This window comes from Ornithorhynchus anatinus, chromosome 15, assembly GCF_004115215.2.
Source record: "Ornithorhynchus anatinus isolate Pmale09 chromosome 15, mOrnAna1.pri.v4, whole genome shotgun sequence".
NCBI lineage: Eukaryota > Metazoa > Chordata > Mammalia > Monotremata > Ornithorhynchidae > Ornithorhynchus > Ornithorhynchus anatinus.
In genome coordinates, this window is record NC_041742.1 from 7,787,205 (window position 1) to 7,808,678 (window position 21,474).

Here is a 21,474-nt window from a genome sequence, read left to right on the forward strand (position 1 = left end):
GACCTTAAGTCACACAACAGGGCTGTGGCAGATCTGGGACCAGAATCCAGATCTTCTGGCTCAATCCAGTAGGCCCTGTTGAAATGTAGGGACACTGAGGTATTGACATGATTTACATTATTTAATCAATCAGTGGTATCTACTGAGTGCTTACTATGCACAGAGCACTGTACTGTGGTCTTAACATTTGTTTTATTTATACTAACATCTGCCTCCCTCTCTAGACTGTGAATCGTTGTGAGCAGGGAACAGGTCTGCCGACTGTGTTCTATCTGACTCTCCCAAGTGCTAAGTACAGTGCTCTGTACGTAGTACGCGCTCGATAAGTACCATTGATCGACTGATTGTTTAGGAAGCTCACTTACCCATGTTGCGGGGAAGAGAGCCACTAGGAATTGACATCACCACCTTCCCCATCCCCAATTGTGACCCGATGACCTGTACAGGTTTCTTCATTCTCTCCTGACCCAAAGGACTGTGGGTAGGGGAGTCATTAACACTGATGAGCCGGTCTAGACTTCTGACACCCACTTGTCTGAGCTCTTTCCCCGACAGTATCGCCATTGAAATCTTCCTGTCCCTATAAAAAACACCTCATTTGGGAGTCCCAAAGTGCCTCACGGCAGCTCTCGCCTCCCTCTAGGAGAAACAAAGGCAAAGAATGGTGGTGCTGTTCTCAGAAAAGCCGTTTGGAAATCCCCTCCAATGTCTTTTAATCTGTTCCTCCAGCCTGGCCGGTCTCTACCAAACACCAGACAGTCCCCAGCCCATGAAACGACCTGGCCTAGCGGAAGGAGGCAGGAGGCTCAGGTTCTAGTCTGCCTTCAAGGAGCTCGCCTTCCAATGGGGAACTCGGGGTTAGGAGAAACATGGAATATTTAGGTCGATCGGAGTTCCCAACTTCGAAGAACATTGGCTCTGCCACCTGTCTGCTCTGTCTCCTCGGGCACGGTGTTGAACTTCTGTGCCTCGCTTACCTCCACTGTCAAATGGGAATTAAAACTTTGAGCCCCACGTAGGACACAAACTGTGTCCATCCTGATGACGGTGTCTCTACCCCAGCCCTCAGTTCAGTGCCGGGCACATAGTACGTGCTTGACATACCATTTTTTTTTTTTTAAAAAAAAAAGAACTGGGAAGGGCCTGAATTCAAGGTATGTCACACCAAGGTGGACATACCTGGTGGAGGAAATCAAAGGTTTGGGAGAACAAGTAAGATCAAAATGGTCAACTTGCTGTGGTGTACCCACAAAGTATTTTTGGACAAGTCGAATTTGACCAAGGTAAACTGGAAACTCATTTCTGATGGGGAAGAAGGTATGAACGCTACCCGGGTTGAGGGATGTGTGAGGATCTGGAATGTGGAGAGTAGGGTGAGGAGCTTTGTTTGGATCTCCAGGTTGCAAGCTCGTTGTGGGCAGGGAATGTGTCTGTTTATTGTGGTACTATACTCTCCCAAGCGCTTAATGCAGTTCTCTGCACACAGTACACTCTCAATAAATATGACTGAATGAATCAACAGAGTTCCCCAAAGAACTTGGCTGGTCCACCCCTAGGAGAGAAATCAAGCAACACATACCGTATTCACTTGGGCTAATCAGCCATCGCCTTCTGTCCCAAAACATCCCGGGGTCTGCCACAACGCTCCTGTTAGCTTGGAAGACAAAAGAGAGTAATGATTAGACAGGGAAATACGATATCAGGCTAATCCGCCACACAAACACAAAGTAAGGGTGGAACCAAGTTGTAGAAGGGGCTTGCCTCTGCTTCCTTTCTTTCCCTTGCCACCCAACCATATCCACAGGAAGACCTCTGTTCACCCCCCAACCCTTCCCCGCCACCCAGAGCACAAACCGCTCTCCAGTTGTTTGACCTGACTATCCATTCGGATCTTACGACGTGTCAAACAGCATATTTCAGTGGATAGAACAGGGCCTGGCGGTCAGAGGACCTGGGTTCCAATTCTGGCTCCGGCACTTGCCTGCTACATGACCTTGGGCAAGTCACTTCTCTTCTCTCTGCCCCAGAGTACCTCATTTGTAAAATGGGGATCAAGACTGTGAGCCCCTCGTGAGACAGATACTGTGTCCAACTCGATTTCTTTGTATCCTCCCCTGTGCTTAGTACAGTGCCTGGCACATACTAAGTGCGTAACAAATACCATCATCAAATACTGGCATCACAAACTGCCTTGAGCAAAGCCGTCTGCCTTTTCAAATTTCTGGGTTCCTTAGCGGACAGAACCTAGATAGGGGCAGTGGAGCTATATGCCTAGACCCCCTCCTGAGGACACCAACATTGTGCCCCACCTGATAGCCTTGGACAATAATAACAACAATTTGAGTACTTATTAAGCACTTACTGTGTGCCAAGCACTGTTCTAAACACTGAGGTAGATACAGATTAGTCAGATTGGACACAGACCCTGTCCCACATGGGGCTCACACTCTTATTTATCATTTTACAGATGAGGGAACTGAGGCCCAGAAAAGTGAAGTGACTTGCCCAGGTCAGACAGCAGACATGAGCCGGAACGAAGATTAGAACCCGTGTCCTTGTGATTCCCAGACCCATGTTCCACCATGCTATATTGCTCAACATCACTCTGGTGAGAGGCAATTTGCCTCAGTGCTTAGAACAGTGCATGGTACATAGTAAGCCCTTAACAAATACTACTCCCATTATTATCACTGGGCTTTTAATCAGAATCGACAGTAATTCAGGCACAAAATCAGTCAGTAATATTTTCTGAGCACTTACTGTGTGCCGAGCACTGTATTAAGTGCTTGGGTGAGCACAGTATAACAGACATATTCCCTGCCCACAAGAAGCTTACAATCTAGAGGTTTCTGTTTTCCCTTCCCTCACTGAGGCCACGGTCTTGTCTGCATAGGATCGCTGCATTTGCAGAAAATCAGAGCCAAGAAGCCGGAAGGGAATTGTAATCAGCTTAGGACCACAACAGAAAAAAATAATGCTTAACCAAATAATCCCCCAGAGGTACAAAATCACCTCCCAGACATGAAATACATTTTCAGACTGATGAAAAAGGAATGCATTTTATGGCAGAGAATAGGGGCAGGGTAGACGATTCTGAGGGTTCTATTCACCACTTTGGTCCAACTGGGACCACATTCAGATTGCTGGAACTGGGCCCCACTGATCTGAGTTGGCCTGGGTTCAATCAATCAGTGGTATTTACTGAGCGATTTCTGTGTGGAGACTGTAAGTGACTTGAGACTTACAGTAAAAGAGGGAGGTAGAATCCCCATTTTACAGAAGAGGAAACTAAGGGCACAGATAAGTTCATTCATTCAATCATAATTATTGAGTGCTACTGTGCGCAAAGCACTGTACTAAACTCTTGGGAGAGTACACTGTAACAGTGAACAGACATGTTCTCTGCCCACAATGAGCTTTCAGGCTAGAGGAAGCTTATGACTTACCCCAAATCTCACACAACAGGCTAATGGTAGAGCCAGGATTAGAACCTAAACATTCTTATGGTATTTGTTAAGTGCTCCCTATAGGCCAGGGACTGTACTAAGCACTGAGTTAGATTCAAGCTAATCAGATTGGATGCAGACCCTGTCCCACATGGGGCTCATGGTCTTAATCCCTATTTTACAGTTGAAGGAACTGAGACACAAAGAAGTGAAGTGACTCACCCAAGGCCACACAACAGACAAGTAGCGGAGGCGGAATAAGAATCCAGGCCCTTCTGATTCCCAGGCCCATGCCCTATCCATTAGGCCATGCTTCTTCTAGATTCTCTATTCTATTCTCTTTCCACGAGGTGAAACTACATACATATCCAAGCCAACCACCTTCCGACCACCAGCAATTAATACAACCCACAAGGATCTGGCCCAGTACTCCCTAAATATGAGCTTATTGTGGACTGGGAACTTGTCTAGCAACTATGTAGTATCATTCTCTCCCAAGCCCTTAGTACAGTGCTCTGCACACAGTAAGCGTTCAATAAATACCACTGATGTCAATGAAGAAGAGTAACAACCTAAATGAAATCCCCAGGGGGTGCAAACAAAAGACCTTGGAAAATATATAAAAAAGAAAATATATGATCCTTGCTCTCAAGGAGCTTGGAATTTAATCAGGTAGACAATAAATATAGCTGAGACTAAGAGGCTAGAATACAAGTTGATGACCAGATGAATGCTGGAGTCAGTCAGTCAGTGGTATTTATTGAGTGCTTACTGTGTGCAGAACACTGTACTAAGTACTTGGGAGACTACAATATAACAATATAATAGACATTGACAATAAGCTCACAGTCTAGAAGGGTACTTTATGGCTGTAGAAATGGCACTTTTAGGAAGCTGGAGAGGGAGAACACTGAGAGAAGGAGAGGAAAAGAAAGAATAATAGCTGGGGTACATGTTGCACACATTACATGCCAAGAACTGTACTAAATGCTGGAGTGGGTACAAGATAATCAGATCCTTCATGGGGATCACAGTCTGGTAGGAGGGAAAGAGTGATTACTGTGTGCAGAGCACTTGGTCTTATTGTGTACTAAGCGCTTGGGAGAGCACAGTACGATAGAGCGAGTAGACTTGATCTCTGCCCTCAGGGACCGTACAGTGTATTCTGCATCCTTTGCCATCTCCTCTGATATCTTTCCGATCACAGACGCTCTGGACTGGAAGCTGCTTGTGGGCAGGGAATGTGTCTACCAACTCCGCTATAGTCTACTCTCACCAGTGCTTAGTACAGCGTTCTGCACAGAGTAAGCACTCAATATATACAACCGACAGACCGACAGTCAAAATCGGGCTGACCAGTGCCAATGAGAAGTTGGCGAACATCCAGGGACACTAAAGTACCCCCAGTGCTCCCTTCTAGTCATCAAGCCTCCTGTCTTCCCTCTTTTCTAAAAGACTGTAAGTTCACTGTGGGCAGGGAACACGTCTATTAATTTTGTTGTATTCTATTCTTCCCAGATTTTAGTACAATGCTCTGCACACAGTCAGCACTCAGTAAATATGACCGACTGACTCTTTTTTCTCTCAGCTCAGTTGGAAGCGTTCAACCCCGGGCAGGTTAAACAGAGTCAGCTTGGCTCTCTCGCCCCACCTCTGACGTACGCAGATCCGAAAACACACACCCGACACTTGTTTGTCGAGTAGCTCGAGTTGGCAGGCCACGTGAGGGGAAGAACGACAAATCAAACACACACTCACCACCCCCCACCCCTCAACCCCGGAGCACAAAAGCAGAACATAGATCACACCCCAGCCTTATAAAAGATAATTATACAATCTGATCTGGCAAATTAGCACAGCAAAACTGTCTAATTCTCACAATGGATTCCAGGTTGGATCAGCAGGTAAAATTAACCTGGATTTTTATTGGGATCTGCCCCGGGGGGTGGGGGGAGAAAATTAGGGCTTTCTGCTGAGACAGGACTGGACTTTTCTTCTCCCCACCCCAAGTGTCGCTCTAAGCAAGGCAGCATGGGGGGTCTTGGTCTTTCCCCAATCTCTGCCGCGCCTAACGGAGAACACAGAGGTGGCAACGTGGGTAGTCGTATTGGAGGATACCATGGCTGTCATTGGAGGGGACAAAAAAAAAGCAAATAAATGAGTAACGCTTGTAGAGCCCAGCAAAAATGTCTTCCGGTAATTGCTCTAGCCCAGGGACAACAGCCTTACCGGAGGGGCCTAAGTTGAATTAAACATCTCCCAATCACAGACACACACAGACACACGCACTCGAGCCTTACCGAACCACTCCAAGAGGACATCTTTGCTAATGTTTATTCATCCATTCCATCGCATTTATTGAGTGTTTACTGCGTGCAGAGCATTGTACTAAGCTCTTGGGAGAGTATGATACCACAATAAACAGTCCCATTATGCATCATCGCCCACCTCATTGCCACTACCATGCTCTGCCCCCGAAGACATGCCCGTTCCAGAAGATGATAATCATATCTCTATCAAAATCCGATATTATAGTAACTCGTATTTGTTCAGCACTTACTACGAGCCAGGCGCTGTTCTAAGCTCTGGGGTAGATACAAGCTAATCGGGTTAGACACAGTCCCTGTCCCTCGTAGATCTCTCAGTCCTAATCCTGTTTTACAGAGGAGGGAACTGAGGCATAGAGAAATGAAGTCATCCACCCAAAGCCACACAGCAGACAAATGGCGGAGCCGGGATTCATTCATTCAATTATATTAATTGAGCATTTACTGAGTGCAGAGCACTGTACTAAGCACTTAAGAGAGTACAATATAACAAACAGACTCATTCTCCACCTACTATAAATTTAGTCTAAAGGATTAGAACCTAGATCCTTCTGATCACGAGGCATGGGTTCAATCCACTAGGCCACGCTCCTTCTCTTAGAAGTGCTTAGAATAGTGCTTGGCGCAGAGTAAGCGCTTAACAAATGCCATTACTATTATTCTCAAAATTATGGCATTCACTCTTCTCCGTTCAGATGCATCAAACCACCAAATTCCGGTCTCCTCTCAGAAAGATCACCTGCAAATTTCACCAGCCACACAACTCACCAAAGCCCGAGAGTCTTTGAAAGAGATCAGGCAGGGGAGAAAGCATCATTTTAAAAGAGTCAACGGTTAAAAGCCACTTCTCTCTTCACCTTTTCCTAGGTGCTCCCGGTAATTTGAGCCAGAAGGCGTCCTGTTGGTGGTAGATATATAATCTGGGTTAAACCTCTCTCACCTACTCTTCCCCACACTGTTAAACTCCGAGGAGAAGGCAGTGTGGTCTCATGGGAAAGAGCATGGATCTGGAAGTCAGAGGACCTGGGTTCTAATCCTGGATCAGCCACGCATCTTATGTGTGACCTTACGCAAGTCACTGAATTACTCTGTCCCTCCGTGACAGCACCTGTAAAGTGAGGATTAAAGCCATGGGACCCATGCAGGACAAGGACTTATGTTCAACCTCACGATCTTGTATCTACCCCAGCACTTCGAACAGTGCCTGGCACATAGTAGGCGCTAAACAAATACTCTAAAAATATTCCAAGTGAGCAAACATTTGGAGTTTAGAAGTTTTCCCAAACTTCACGGCCTTTCAGCTCTTCAGCCACCAGGCAGAGCCATGCTCTCCAGGTCTCCAGCCCGCCAAGCAAAGAGAGCCCATTCGATAAGTGATGAAACCAAAACAGCAACTAATAATAATAATGATCATAGTTCGCTTGGGAACAAAAAAGAAAAGGAAAAAGAGGCCCTTTCCAAGCGCCATTCTGGGGAGTTTCAGATGTTCTCAACACATCTTGCCAAAAAGCACCAGATGGGAATGCAATGGTTGGAGCTGATTTCTTAAGGAGACACGGTGTGTTCTGGGGTCTTATAAGGGGAAGAAAAAGATTAAGGCAGACATGGAAAGTGCTTAACAAATACCACAGTTAGCATTATTACTATAATCATTATTAGGGAAAGGGAAAGCAGCTGGGGACTAGAAAGCCAGAGCAGGTGATATCCTCGACGTATCTATTCTATTGCTACATCAAACTCTCCCAAGAGCTTAGGAAAGTGTTCTGCACATAGTAAGCGCTCAATTAATACAATATACTGACCAAATGAGTGACTCTAAAGTAATTAAGGATCCCATTTTTATGAAACAGTTCTGGTGCAAGACTGAAACTGCCCTCTGGGTCATGAGAACTACTGGCTAATGGAAAAGACTATTCATGGAGGAGACTCTCTTTCCTTGAGAACAAAGTCAAGGTTCTTGAACCATGAACCTGACCAACTCCCCCAAACCCCAACAGATGGCAGGCCACAAGATTGAGCCAACCTGTCCTGTTGCATTTTCTAAATACCTGTGCTCTCACAGCAGATCGGAGGCTCAGATGACTTGGCCTGTTTCGGTTCAAAACTCTCAGTCACGGCAATTAGCAACATCCATTAAAAAACCCGAGATGGGCTAATGGCAACAATGCTAATAATAGCAGCATTTAATGATAACAATTACTAATAATTACAGCATTCGTTAAGCACTTACTAAGTGCCAAGCACTGTTCTAAGCTCTGGGATGTGTACAAGCTAATCAAGTTGGACACAGTCCCCATCCCACATGGGGCTCACAGTCTCCATTCCCATTTCACAGATGAGGGAACTGAGGCACAGAGAACTGAAGCGACTTCCCAAGGTCGCACAGCAGCCGAGTGGTGGAGCCGGGATTAGAACCCATGACCTTCTGACTCCCAGGCCAGTGATCTATCCACTACGCCACACTGCTCCTCTCACACTCTAAACTGTCAGCTCACTGTTGGCTGGGAATATGTCTGTTTATAATTAGATGGCACTACCAAGCACTTAGTACACTCTAGTGTGGTCTAGTGGATAGAGCACAGACTTGGAGTCAGAAGAACCTGGGTTCAAATCCTGCCTCCGCCACTTGGCTGCTGTGTGACCTCGGGCAAGTCACTTCACTTCTCTGTGCCTCAGCTACCTCATCTGTGAAATGTGAAGATTGGGAACCCCACGTGGGACAGAGACTGCATCCAACTTGATTACCTTCTATCTACAGCAGCACTTAGAAAAGTGCCTGGGACATAGTAAGTGCTAAACAAATACCATTATTGGTAGTAGTAGTTGAAGTAGGAGCTCAATAAATATGATTGACTGACTGACTGTCTGACTAATCTAGGCTGCAGCTTGCCAGAAATCAGCAGGCCTGATTCCCCAAGTGACCTCTCAAATGTGCGGCTTGGATTGGAACCGAAACACGCACTAGCTGCGATGGTCCCACGAGTCCGGGATCTCCCGGGGGGCTCGTGAACAGAGACCAGACCCTTCCTCAGCCAGCTTCAGTGCACATAAAAGCCTTCACCTTCACCTCTCCTCCGGCAAGCAAGTGAGCCTCTAGCCTGGTTTTTTTGCGGGGGAAACATCTGGGTTCCTTAAGAGCCACAAACCAGAACAGCTGCTCTCTGGGTTTCCCGGCCGACGAGATCAATTCCCCTCCGCCGATCCGCCCCAACCCTCAACTGCTCCCGATCCTCTTCTCCCGGCTCTCGGATCACTTTCAGGAAGCTTCTCCGACGCCCGGCCCACAGGCTGAGGTAGAATTCCGGGGGAGCGGCACAAATATACGCATCGGATTTATGAGCCTACTAAATTCTCCCTTTGCAGCCATCTTCCCCCGTGAGGAACAGGGAGCTAAAATAAATGAAATTAGGTCTCTTTATCCTTCACCTCTCTCCTACGAATGGAGGCCTTATTGTGGCAGAAGAGTTTCCGTCGGCTGATGAGGCTTAGAGCTATGCCACGTTGGACTACTCAGAATGTCTTAGCCAAAGCATCAGACAGAGTCGATTAATCTATACTGGGCAGCGGTGGCATGGGAAAGAATCAACGGTGGATGATCAAGTGATCCAAAAGTGGATCAAAGACACTTTTTTTTACTGCATCAAAGAAGGCAATGGTAAACCACTTCCGTATCTTTACCGAGTAGAATCTATGGATACACATAGCAGAATGACTATGACAGAAGACGGGCCATTCTGAAGAGGGTGTGTCCATGGAGTCACTATGGTTCAGAAACGACTCCATGGCATTTGAAGAAGCTCCTTCATCTGGCAGTGTGTTGCTTGACTGGAACTCTACCACTCACCCCTCACCCCCGAAATCTGTTGTGGGGCAGAGATGTGTCTACTGACTCTATTAAATATGGTACTCTCCCAAGCACTTAGCAGCAGCGTGGTCTAAAGGATAGAGTACAGACCTGGGACTCGGAAGGACCTGACTTCTATTCCCAGCTCTGCCACGTGCCTGCTGTGTGACCTCTGGCAAGTCACTTCACTTCTCTGTGCTTCAATTACCTCATCTGCAAAATGGGAATTGAGACTGTGAGCCCCATGTGGCATATGGACTGAGTCCAACCTTATTAGCTTGTCTCTACCCCAGTGCTTAGAACAGGGTGTGACACATCGTAAGTGCTTAATATTATTATTATTACAGTTCTCAGTACACTCTAAGTGCTTGATACATAGGAAGGATGCAGGGCCCAGGGGCTATGGCAGAGACTGCAAGGATGCCAAGGGAGCCTCTGCTCAGAAACACAAGTCGGGAAGATCAAGAAACAGTGTGGGCTAGTGGAAAGAACCCGGGTTTGAGAATAATAACAACAACAATAATTATGGTATTTGTTAAGGGCTTAATAGGTGCCAGGTACTTTACTAAGCTCTGGGATAGATACAATTGGGTGGGACATAGTCCATATGCCAGGGGCTCAGAGTCTTAAGCGGAGGACCTCATCATCAGCAGTATTTATTGAGCTCTTACTGTGTGCCCAGTACTGTACTAAGCACTTGGGCGAGCACAAAACAACAGAGTTGGTGCCAATAGGATCTGAGAGCTGAGACCAAAGCCCAGACCTGGACTCACCATGGCTCTTATTCCATTTGTCCAATGCAGAAAATACCGATTGTGCTGTTCAGCAGCAGCACGGGAGAGAGTTGAGGGTGGAGATTCGAATGTACTGTGCGGAAGGCGACAATGATAAACCACTTGTGTATTTTTACCAAGAAAATTCTCTGGATCCACTACCAGAATGACTGCGGATGGAGAGCGGGGCCTTCTGGAAGAACGTGTCCATGTTGTCGCTATGGGTCGGAAACGACTCGACAGCATAAGACAAGACAAGCATGCTCAATGAGGTCATAGGTGGAAACCTTTTTGACTCCTTAGATGAAAGGAGCTGTAGTATATCAAGTCTGTTATCTTGATTCTAAAGGTTTTAATAATGATAACTATGGTATTTGTTAAGCACTTACAATGTGCCATCTTTTCAACTTCTTAGATGAAAGGAGCGGTAGTATATCAAGTCCGTTATTATCTTGATTCTAAAGGTAATAATAATGATAACTGTGGTATTTGTTAAGCGCTTACATCGTGCTAGGCACTGTACTAAGCTCTGGGGTAGATATAATCTGAGAAGCAGCGTGGCTCAGTGGAAAGAGCATGGGCTTTGGAGTCAGGGCTCATGAGTTCGAATCCCAGCTCTGCCACTTGTCAGCTGTGTGACTGTGGGCAAGTCACTTAACTTCTCGGTGCCTCAGTTCCCTCATCTGTAAAATGGGGATTAAGACTGTGAGCCCCACGTGGGACAACCTGATTCCCCTATGTCTACCCCAGCGCTTAGAACAGTGCTCGGCACATAGTAAGCGCTTAACAAATACCAACATTATTATTATAATCGGGCTGGACGCAGTCCCTGTCCCACATGGGGCACCCAGTCTTAATCCCCATTTTACAGACAAGGTAACTGAGGCCCAGAGAAGTGAAGTGACTTGCCCAAGGTCATGCAGCAGACAAAAGGGCAGAGCCGGGATTAGGACGTAGGTCCTTCTGACTCCCAGGCCCGTGCTCTATCCACTGGGCCCTGCTGCTTCTCTTGTATTACCATTACACCATTCTACTCCCTCAGAACCCAAAGAGAATAGGTCTTAGATGTGTTTTTGTTTTTGTTTGGGGGGGTCCCCTTAGATTTTAATAAGCTGCTGAGTTCCAGTTGCCCAGCAAAAAGTTCTCACACAACCCAGAGGCACCTAATCTGCCACCCCCAAACCCAGCCCATCTAATTTCTACCCCTGACAATTGCAACAGTAAATTACACAAGTAATTAAGACCCACTCAACTAAGCACCTTCTCCAACCTTTTTTTGTGTGTGGTTTCTTAAACCACTGAGGTAATCATGGGTCCCCTCTGCAGACTTTCCAAACAACTGACAGGTTGACATTTTGCAATATTGTTTGTTTTAATCAAGAAGGAAAAAATAACAGTGTGGTCCGTCCAGGTTAATAGCGCAGGCGCCTTGATTTATTGATGGGCAAATTCTCATTTAATGGCTTTTCTGAGACTGCATCTCTGCTCCGGCTAGGGTGAAAGTCATTCTGTTCTCCGAGGGGCCCAGGGAGGGAACCAAAGGCAGGAAGAAAATTTATCTTGGTGGGCTGAACAGGCAACTGACCTGGACCAGATTAATCAATCAATCTGAAGTATTTATTGAGAGCAGAGCACTTTACTACACTCCTGGGAAAGAACAGAGCAGTAGACTCTGTAGACATAATCTCTGGCCTCAGAGTACTTACAGTCATCCTTACAGTGGAAAGAGCACAGGCCTGCTGGGTGACCTTGGGTAAATCACTTAATCTCTCCGCACCTTAATGCTCTCATCTGTAAAATGGGAATCGTACAGCGGTTGTGTCACCCTCTTTGACTGTGAGCCCCATGGGGGGTAGGGACTGTGTCCAACCTGATTATCTTGCCCTACCCCAGCACTTTATACAGGACTTCACACCCTCAACCCTCATTCATTCATTCGTATTTACTGAGCAATTTACTGTGCTCAGTAAATTCATATTTACTGTGTACAAAACAGTGTACTAAGTGCTCGAGAGAATATGATAGACACATGTGCATTTCTTTAAATTCCATATTATATAAATTATTTATATCAACATCTGTCTCCCCCTCTAGACTGTAAGCCCATTATGAGGAGGGAACGTATCCATTAATTCTGTTTATTGTCCTCTCCTAAGCTCTTAGTACAGTGGTCTGCATATAGTAAGTGCTCTATAAATACCACGGATTGATAGTAAGCATTTAAATGTAAATGTATTAAATTGATAGTAAGCAATTAAATAATCATTATTAGTAGTAGTACATTATTTATTATCATTACTGTTTTTGGCAAAAGTTGTGACTTCTGAAGCAAGGGATGACTCTGGTCAGAGAATGTGTCTGTTTATTGTTGTATTGGACTCTCCCAAGTGCTTAGAACAGTGTTCTGCACACGGTAAGCATTCAATAAATAAAACAATGAATAAATGAGTCTGATCCCTCTGTGCCATCACCATCTCACCTCAGATTGTAACAGAGGCTGGGGGATTCAGCAATCAATAGATCGATTGCATCTACTGAGCATTTACTGTGAGCAGAGCACTGTAATAAGAGCTTGGGGTAGAGCAGCATAAGAAGCAGCGTGCCTAGTGAGTAGAACATGGGCCTAGGGGTCAGAAGGACCTGGGTTCCAATCCCAACTCCACCACTTGTCTGCTGTGTGACTTTGGGCAAGTCACTTCACTTCCCGGTGTCTCAATTACCTCATCTGTAAAATAGGGATTAAGAGTTAGAGCCCCATGTGGGACAGGGACTGTGTCCAACCTGATTACTGCGTCCCACTTGATTATCTTGTACCTAACCCAGTGAGTAGTATAGTATTCGGCATATAGTAAGCACCAACAAAGACCTTTTTGTGGCTTTTTATCTCAATCAAGGTTTCAGAGAGATGAGTGATGAGTCAAAACTCTGAAAAGTAGTAATCTCTCCCTCTGTTTTTGTGCCCAGAACTGTCCAGGAACTAAACAATGCACAGCAAATACCTCAGAGAGTTTTTCCATCAATAACAATAATGTGTGATGTTAAGGGCTTACTATGTGCTAAGCACTGGGGTGGATAATGCACAATCAGGTCAGGCACAGTCTCTGCCCTACATGGGGTTCACAGTGTAAGTAGGAGGGCAAATGGATATCGAATCCCCATTTTCCAGATGAGGAAACAGAGATAAAGAGAAGTTAGGTGACTGGCCCAACGTCACATGGCAGGCAAGAGACTGAGCCGGGATTAAAACCGAGGTCCTCTGTCATCCAAGCTCCGTCTCTCCACCAAGCCTCAATCTCGTCTATCTCACCGCCGACTCTTCGCCCAAGTCCTGCCTCTGACCTGAAACATCCTCCCTCTTCATATCCCAATGACAGTTACTCTCCCCACCTTCAAAGCCTTATGGAAGGCACATCTCCTCCAAGAGACTTTCCCTGACTAAACCTTCATTTTCCTTTTTCCCCACTCCATTCTGCATTGTCCTGAATTTTCTCCCTTTATTCACCCCTCCCTCAGCCCCACAGAACTTACATCTGTATCCGTAATTTATTTATATTAACGTCTGTCTCCCCCTCTAGACTGTCAGATCATTATGTGCAGGGAAGGTTTCTACCAACTCTGTTTTACTGTACTCACCCAAGAGCTTAATACATTGCTCTGCACATAGTAAGTGCTCAATAAATGATTGATTTATTGATTGGTAGGTCACGCTGCTTCTCAATCCGACATGGCTAGAAAGAAAACTTCACCCCCTTGCTTGAGCATGGATTGGGCAGAAGCCAACGGATCACACAGAACTGAAGTATGGTGTGATCATTTGACCCTTCTGGGAGCAAAGAGGTTCTGAAAAACGATTCCTTCCCGGTAGGAACATGCTGCAATTTTTACACCATTCGGGTTTAATTTATCCCGTTATTCATTCCTTCTCCCTTCTAGGTTGTGAACCCCGTGTGAGCCCAAATTCGGTCTGAATCAAGGTCTTGTATTGCTCCCCCCTACCAGGTACACTGCTCCTCACATCAAAAACACTCCATAAATGTCTTTACTGCTACCAAAAATTAACCTATTTATGTACAACAGCTATTTAAACGTAGCTTGCCTATGCTTTTTTTTATTTGTTCAATAAATGGTCTCATTTAAAAAAAAATCCCAGTTTTCTCATTCAGACTTTCCAGTTTTTACATCTTACTCTTTCTGCTAATCCTTGTCAAACTAATTATGATTACAGCATTTATTCAGCATTTACTTTGTGCTAAGACAAGGCGATCATACTGGGACACGGTTCCCCAGCTCCCAAAGGGGTTCATGATCTTCCTTATTTTACAGAGGAGGAACTTGAGGCGCAGAGAAATGAGATGACTTGCCCAAAGTCACTGAGCAGACAGACACGGGATTAGAAACCCATTCTCCTGACCCCCAGCCCCCCGCTCTTTCCCCAACAGCCCGACCCACGGTAGTCCTGCCTCCAAATCACAACTCAGCAAGGATGCAAGGGTCTTCAGTTTTCCCCAAGGTGGTGGTTTTCCATGGAAGAGCCCCAAGAAACAATATCACCTTTATCCCCTTGGAGCCCTCGACAAGGCACCCTCCCTTTCCCACTTTCCACCCTGCGTCTGCCACCGCCAAGGAATGCGGGGACGTCTGAGGAGATTCCCGCCCCGGGGCCGCCTCAGATGGCAGCTTCGCCATTGGACGGGAGGGAGTCAGGAGATAGATGTGAGCGCCTGATGTTCCCTTCTCCCAAGATGTAGCTGGGCCAGGGGAGCCGGGTGGGCGGCTCTTCACTGCGGCAAGTCCGGCTTTCCAGGAACCGGGACGTGAACCTCCCTAGTCTTTCGGGACGGGGGAGGGGACAAGAGTAGGAGGAAGGAGGGAAAACGTTACTCTCTTTCCATCTGCTCCAGGATCTGACTAACCAAGGCACACCTGGACCACAGGACAAGCCAAGCTTTCCAACAGTCACTCGCTGTTCCCCCTGGCCGCCTGAATCGCCACGTACAGGGCAGGAGGGGCGGTTTCTCCCCTGGGGTGGGCTGTGCCCCTCACCGTTCTTTTCTCACTGGATGCTTCATTCCAAATCCAGTCGTTGCCTAAAGCTGCATATCTGGCAGTAGACAAAGCTCAGAGGAAGGAGCTAGGAGCTGTATCCATCTTCTCTAAGGGCAGTTTTTCTTTCACTCGATCTCTGGGAACCCCAAGCACTTCCCTCTGCAATGCCTTCCTGACCACCGTGTTTCCCCTCCGGGCCACCACATGTCGGTAGTGTGGGGCTCCGGGAGGACTAGGGGTTCTGATTGGCCAACTCCATCGATCCAGTTTTACCTGGCTAATTCAGGATCCCCAGAGGTGTTTTGGCTTCTATTTTCCAGTCAGACAGCTTCCACTGTCCAAATTAACCAGATGATATTCAGTTCTCCACTTCAGTTGGCTGGGGGGACACCGCTGCCATTTAAATACCAAAGAAATTATTCCCAAAAGAGATAGTGTATCTGCTATAATGGGGGTGAAGAATCTTTCAATCAATCACATTCATTGAGCACTTAGTACAGAATCCACTAGAGTAAGTAGACGTGATCTCTGAATTGCACTGTTGAAAACTTACTGTATGCAGAGTACTGAATCAAATTCCTGGGAGAGTTTGAGAGACTATATCTGAGCCCTGCCCTCAATCAGCTGTATTTTATAGTAATAATGATAATAATAATAATAATAATGTTGGTGTTTGTTAAGTGCTTACTAAGTGACAAGCACTGTTCTAAATTCTGGGGTAGATACGAGATAATCAGGTTGGACCCAGTCCCTGTCCCACATGGGGCTCCTGGTCTTCATCTCCATATTCCAAATGAGGGAACTGAGGCCCAGGGAAGTCAAGTGACTTGCCCAAGCTCACACAGCAGTCATGTGGCAGAGCCGGGTTTAGAACCCACATCCTCTGACTCCCAGGCCCGGGCTCTTTCTACTGGACCATGCCACTTCCCTGTTTAGCATTTACCGTGTGCTGAGCACTGAGCTCTCAGAAGATCACGATTGGGTTCTCTCTGAAGTTTGGGATGAAAGACTTATTCAAAACATCCTTAAAGGACAACAACAAAAGCTCAATTCTGAGAGCAAAGAGAAAACACCAGGGATGTTTGGAAGAAAACCAAATTCAGAGCAGCTATTAAACTTTACCTACGTCAGGCCACTCAAACCCACCAACTTCACTGCCCCAATGTTAAATAAAGCTCCCCGCCTGGCAAGTCCAAAACCCGATTAGCTTCCGTGGTCCACGGTTTCCCTACTGAATGGTTCTTGTGTCCCTCCCTAGTTCCCTGTGGGTTAAAAAGAAGCTGCTCTATATATACGTGAAGAGAACAACTCGGAACGCCCCATGTGAGATCTCCAATACAAACATACCCAAACTCACGCCTGCACACAGACCACAGATGTTAATAAACAGCATCGAGGTTTAGAGTCTGGGCATTTATTCCGCCATCCATTTTACACACCCTAAATTGGAAGACTTCTTTCGCCCCCCCACCCCCACCCCAACTTACAATCTCAGTAAACTCTGGTCAAATTGGCCCTAAATGCATGAATTTTGGCTTGCCAGTGTGGCTGGAAATAAAAGTAAACAGAGGACATGAGACACTGCATTTCAGGTTTGAGGTGGCAGAAGACCAAGCTAAGGAAGAGTCCATCCTTGTTGGGAGACGCGGAGAGATACAGGGTTTTCCTGATGGCTAGGCAGCCTCGGCCCAAGAGAGATTTTTTTTCCCATTTTTCTAAGCAGGTCCCCATCTCTGCCTCCCTCTTTACCTCTTGCAATTCACTTAGTGGATGGACCAGTCCAATGAGAACATAAAAATAAGTCATATTATGCGCTAGATAAACAAGACGCATGCTGCTTAGTCCTGGAATGGCTTAACTCACAGACGCTCTCTGGTATTTAACTGAATCACTTCTATTAGTAATTCCTCAAAACCCGCTGACAAGGATATGAAGGCTCAGAGAAGATACTGAATTTGCCCTCGGTTGCCAAGAAAATCCCTGGTAGATGTTGGAACTCTTCAATTTGTCTCCTTGTCCAGATTACAACCCTAATAATAATAATGATAATATTTTAATGGTACCATTAAGCATTTACCAGGTGCCAGACACTGTACTAACCACTGGGGTATATACAAGATAATCATCACATTGGAAAGAGTCCATGGCCCACATGGGGCTGACAGTCTAAATTGGAGGGAGGAGGATTGTAACCCCATCTTACATATGAAGTAACAGACACAGAGGAGGTAAGTGATTTGCCCAAGGTCACAAAGCTAACAAGAAGGGGAGGTGGGATTAAACCCCAGGTCCTCTGATTCCCAGCCCGGTGTTCATTACACTAGGCCATGCTGTTTAGTATTTAACGAGCATTATGTCAAGTAGTAGAGGTAGGTAAAAGCTCATCAGATCAGACACAGTCCCTGTCCCATGAGGGACTCCCCATCTAAGAAGTATTTTATCCCCAACTTTTTTTTTTAACAGAAACTCAGGAACAGTGATGTTAAGTGACTTGCCCAAGGCCACTGACCACAATTAAGTGGTGGAGCCAGAATTCAAACCTAGGTCTCCCAACTTCCAGTCCTGTGATCTTCCCATTAAGCCACACTGCTATGGCTAGAAGGATTACTGGATGTGTTTGTTAATCCCTCCAGGAGGCTCAAGGGGTGATTGAAATGCGGAGGAAGCTGCACCAATCAATTCATCAATAGTATTTGAGTGCTTACTCTATGCAGACCACTGTACTAAGCACTTGGGAAAGTGCATTCAAGTTAGCAGATGCAATCCTTGCCCTCAAGTAGCTTGCAATCTGTTCCAGGAAAACTACTGGAGAAAGGGAAGCAAAAGTGGATAGGATATCTGATTCAGAAACTTAAAAATTTGATTTTTAAATTTTTTTTTCAAAATGAATGCAGGCTCATGCAAGCAGAAGGGGCAAAACTAACTACAAAGCCTTTGAGTAGGCTACCTTTGATTTTTAAAACAGGCAAAGGGCAGAGGAGAATGAGAAGAGGTACAACCTACTAGATAAATCATGGATCTGGGAGTCAGAGGACCTGGGTTCTTATCCTGAGTCCACCACGTTCCTGCTGCATGAACTTGGGCAAGTTAACTTCTCTGTGCCTCAGTTTCCTCATCTGTAAAATGGGGACTAAAAACTTGTCCTCTTTCCTACTTAAACTGTGACTTAAAATGGGACAGAGACTGTGTCTGACCTGATGATCTTGTAACTATCCCCAACACTTAACACAGTACTTGACAAGTGCTTGGGTAAGCATTAAATTACCATGGTGATGATTATTATTCAATTTTTTAAGAAAACTCAATTCATTTGTCCATCCCTAATAGAAAATGAGCTGTAAATCAACATGCAGGTTTTCAAATGGCAACCCTCAATTACTTGGCCTTTCACATGCATTTTCTTTCTCTGAAAGGAAAAAAAGAAATCTTTCAATTCAGCACCAACCCAAAGTAGAATACCGCGTGTCTTTTTTCGGCCTGTGTTTGCTTTAGCAAAGCAAAGTCATAAAACAAAAATTCATAAGGCAAAGGTTTTCTTGGTAACAATTCAGAGGAAATATTTGTGAAGCTGGGACCGACTGCTCATAGTGAAGACATGCTCCTGAAACTGGACTGAGAAAGGTAAAAAGGAAAAAAAAATACAGAAAAGGTGGCAGGTTGGTAATGTGTATTAATCAGTGAACTCAAGTCCTTTCTATCAGTCTTTGTTCTGCTCCAGTGGAAAAGCTGATTCCAGCCCAGAAGTTCTGTGGGGGAACAGAACTCCATTTGTGTAAAATCTGGTTGGCATCTTTGCCTTCTTCCTCTCTCAGATGAGGTGGTGGTCAGCTCTGGGTGCTTAGGGAAACGTGTCACGGAAATGGCTTTGGAGATGGGAACTTAGCTGATTTCTGTCCCAACTTTCTCCTAGGGAGGAAAAGTGATTTCATCCCAGGCCTGATCTCGTCTCCACATCCAAGTCAGAAAGGAGGACAAGATGACAGAAAGAAGGTTGGAGATTCAAGTGTACGGAGATGGAAACCTGGAAGGGAAAGGGTTGGAATGCAGTTAGCCCCCCCTTACCTAAAGCCTTAAGGATAATAATAATTATTATTATGGTACTTGTTAATCGCTTACTATATGCCAAACACTGTTCTAAGCACTGAACTAGATACAAGTTAATCAGGTTAGATACAGTCCCTGTCCTTCATGGGACTCACACTCCTAATCTCCATTTTCCAGATGAAGGAACTGAGGCCCAGAGAAGGAACTGAAGTGATTTGGTCAAGGTCACACAGCAGACCAGTGGCAGAGCCAGAATTAAAAGCCAGGTTCTTCGGACTCCCAGGCCCATCCTGCTTCTCTCTCAGAGAGCCGTGCTGCTTCTACTACTATGGAAAGGTCCGGGAGATGAGCATGCAGAAGGCAGACAGCTCTTTCTTTCCTCTCCTCTCTCTCAACTGAGATTCCTAGAAATACTGCCGATCTTTTAGCGGTACTCCGTAACCGTAGCAATGAGGAAGTTTCAAGACATGGATGCAAAGGCTAGGAGGACGGGATTATCCAACTGGGGGTCATCTTTCACCTCCAGGTAATCAGATCCCAACACGAACAACAAAAAGGCAAATAAGCAGCCAGTGCGATATCGCAAACCCTAATCTGTTCCTAAGGAACCAACTACTGTACAGGCAAATTAGAGGCCCCGAGGGGATCTTGTGAATTATTGGTGATTTGACAAATGAGGTACTTTGGCGAAGACTTTTTTCCAGATTGCCAAGGATCGGATCACAGGGCACCAGTTCATTTCATTCATTCATTCACTCGTATTTATTGAGCACTTACTGTGTGCAGAGCACTGTATTAAGCGGTTGGGAGAATACAATACAATAATAAACTGACACATTCCCTGATCACAACGAGCTTACAGTCTAGAGAACAACCTCGCTTCTCCTCTCTGGGATTCCCCACCAACATTTCTGCTACCCCTTCACCCTGTAAACAAAAATCTGACGTTACAGTCCTGAGAAGCTCCTACAGAGATGCTCCAGGTATGAGGGATCCGCTGGGGGTGCTGGGGGTGCGGTAGATGCCAACATTTTATTTTGAGGATCAGGGTAAAGAGATGGAGGGGAGATGAGGACTGGATGGGGGAGATCTCACAGGTCAAGGGGCTGCCATTTTGGGCCTTGTCAGCCCTGACTGGGCAGAATCAAGTGTGTCAATGACCTGGGATGAGCAAATTTCAGAATCCAGCTCAAACAGCTGTGAGGCACATTGCCCTCATCAAGTGAACAGTTAATTATTATAATTATCAACAACTGTCAATATTATCATCAATAATAACCCTTGTGGTACTTGTTAAGCACTTACTGGATATCAAGCACCAAGCTAAACTCTGCGTTAAAGACAGTGTAATCAGATGGAACACAATCCTGGTCCCTTACAAGTCTCATGATTTATGTGGGGGAAGGAGTTTGAGTCTGTGAGCGTCATTTAACGTCCCTGACCTTACAGTGGACTAGAAACATGTCTACCAACCATGTTGTATTGTACTCTCCCAATCATTTAGTACAGTGCTCTTCACATAGGGAAGCAGCGAGGCCAACTTCATGGAGCACGGGTGTGGGAGCTAAAAGCGCTCAATAAATACCACTGATCGATTGATGTATCGTTACCATCAAATTGGTGATACTACCATCTGCCCCATGTCTCCTCACAAGGCTGCCGGGAAAGTGAAGCCAGGCACTGAGAACGCACAAGTATTTCAGAACAGAGTTGATCAGGCAAACATAGTTTGAGTCAGTTACTGAAACAAAAGCAATGCAAAGAGTGAAAAATCTCAGGTCACGATATCAAACTTTCCCCAACCACCGTATACTATTTGGTTGGGTCGATCCCCCTTCCAATGGTCTGAACTAAGCCCACTCAGCTATGCTCCATATCAGTCTCTCAATGTCCATCGCTTAGTTTAACCAGAACTCTAAATTTCCTATTTTTGCATACACTAGTTTCTTTGTGCAACCAAAAGAAAAAAATAAAATAAAATATTTGTGCCACAC

At 45.7% G+C, this 21,474-nt stretch overlaps 1 long non-coding RNA gene across 1 annotated transcript in view; it reads right to left on the minus strand.

Moving 5' to 3' along the window:
• LOC114817071 overlaps window positions 1-21,474 on the minus strand; it is a 138,191-nt gene that overhangs the window by 19,817 nt on the left and 96,900 nt on the right. Inside the window, exon 2 of the long non-coding RNA XR_003764923.1 lies at window positions 1,580-1,654. This is a non-coding gene — a long non-coding RNA (uncharacterized LOC114817071). The remainder of the gene's footprint in view (window positions 1-1,579; window positions 1,655-21,474) is intronic.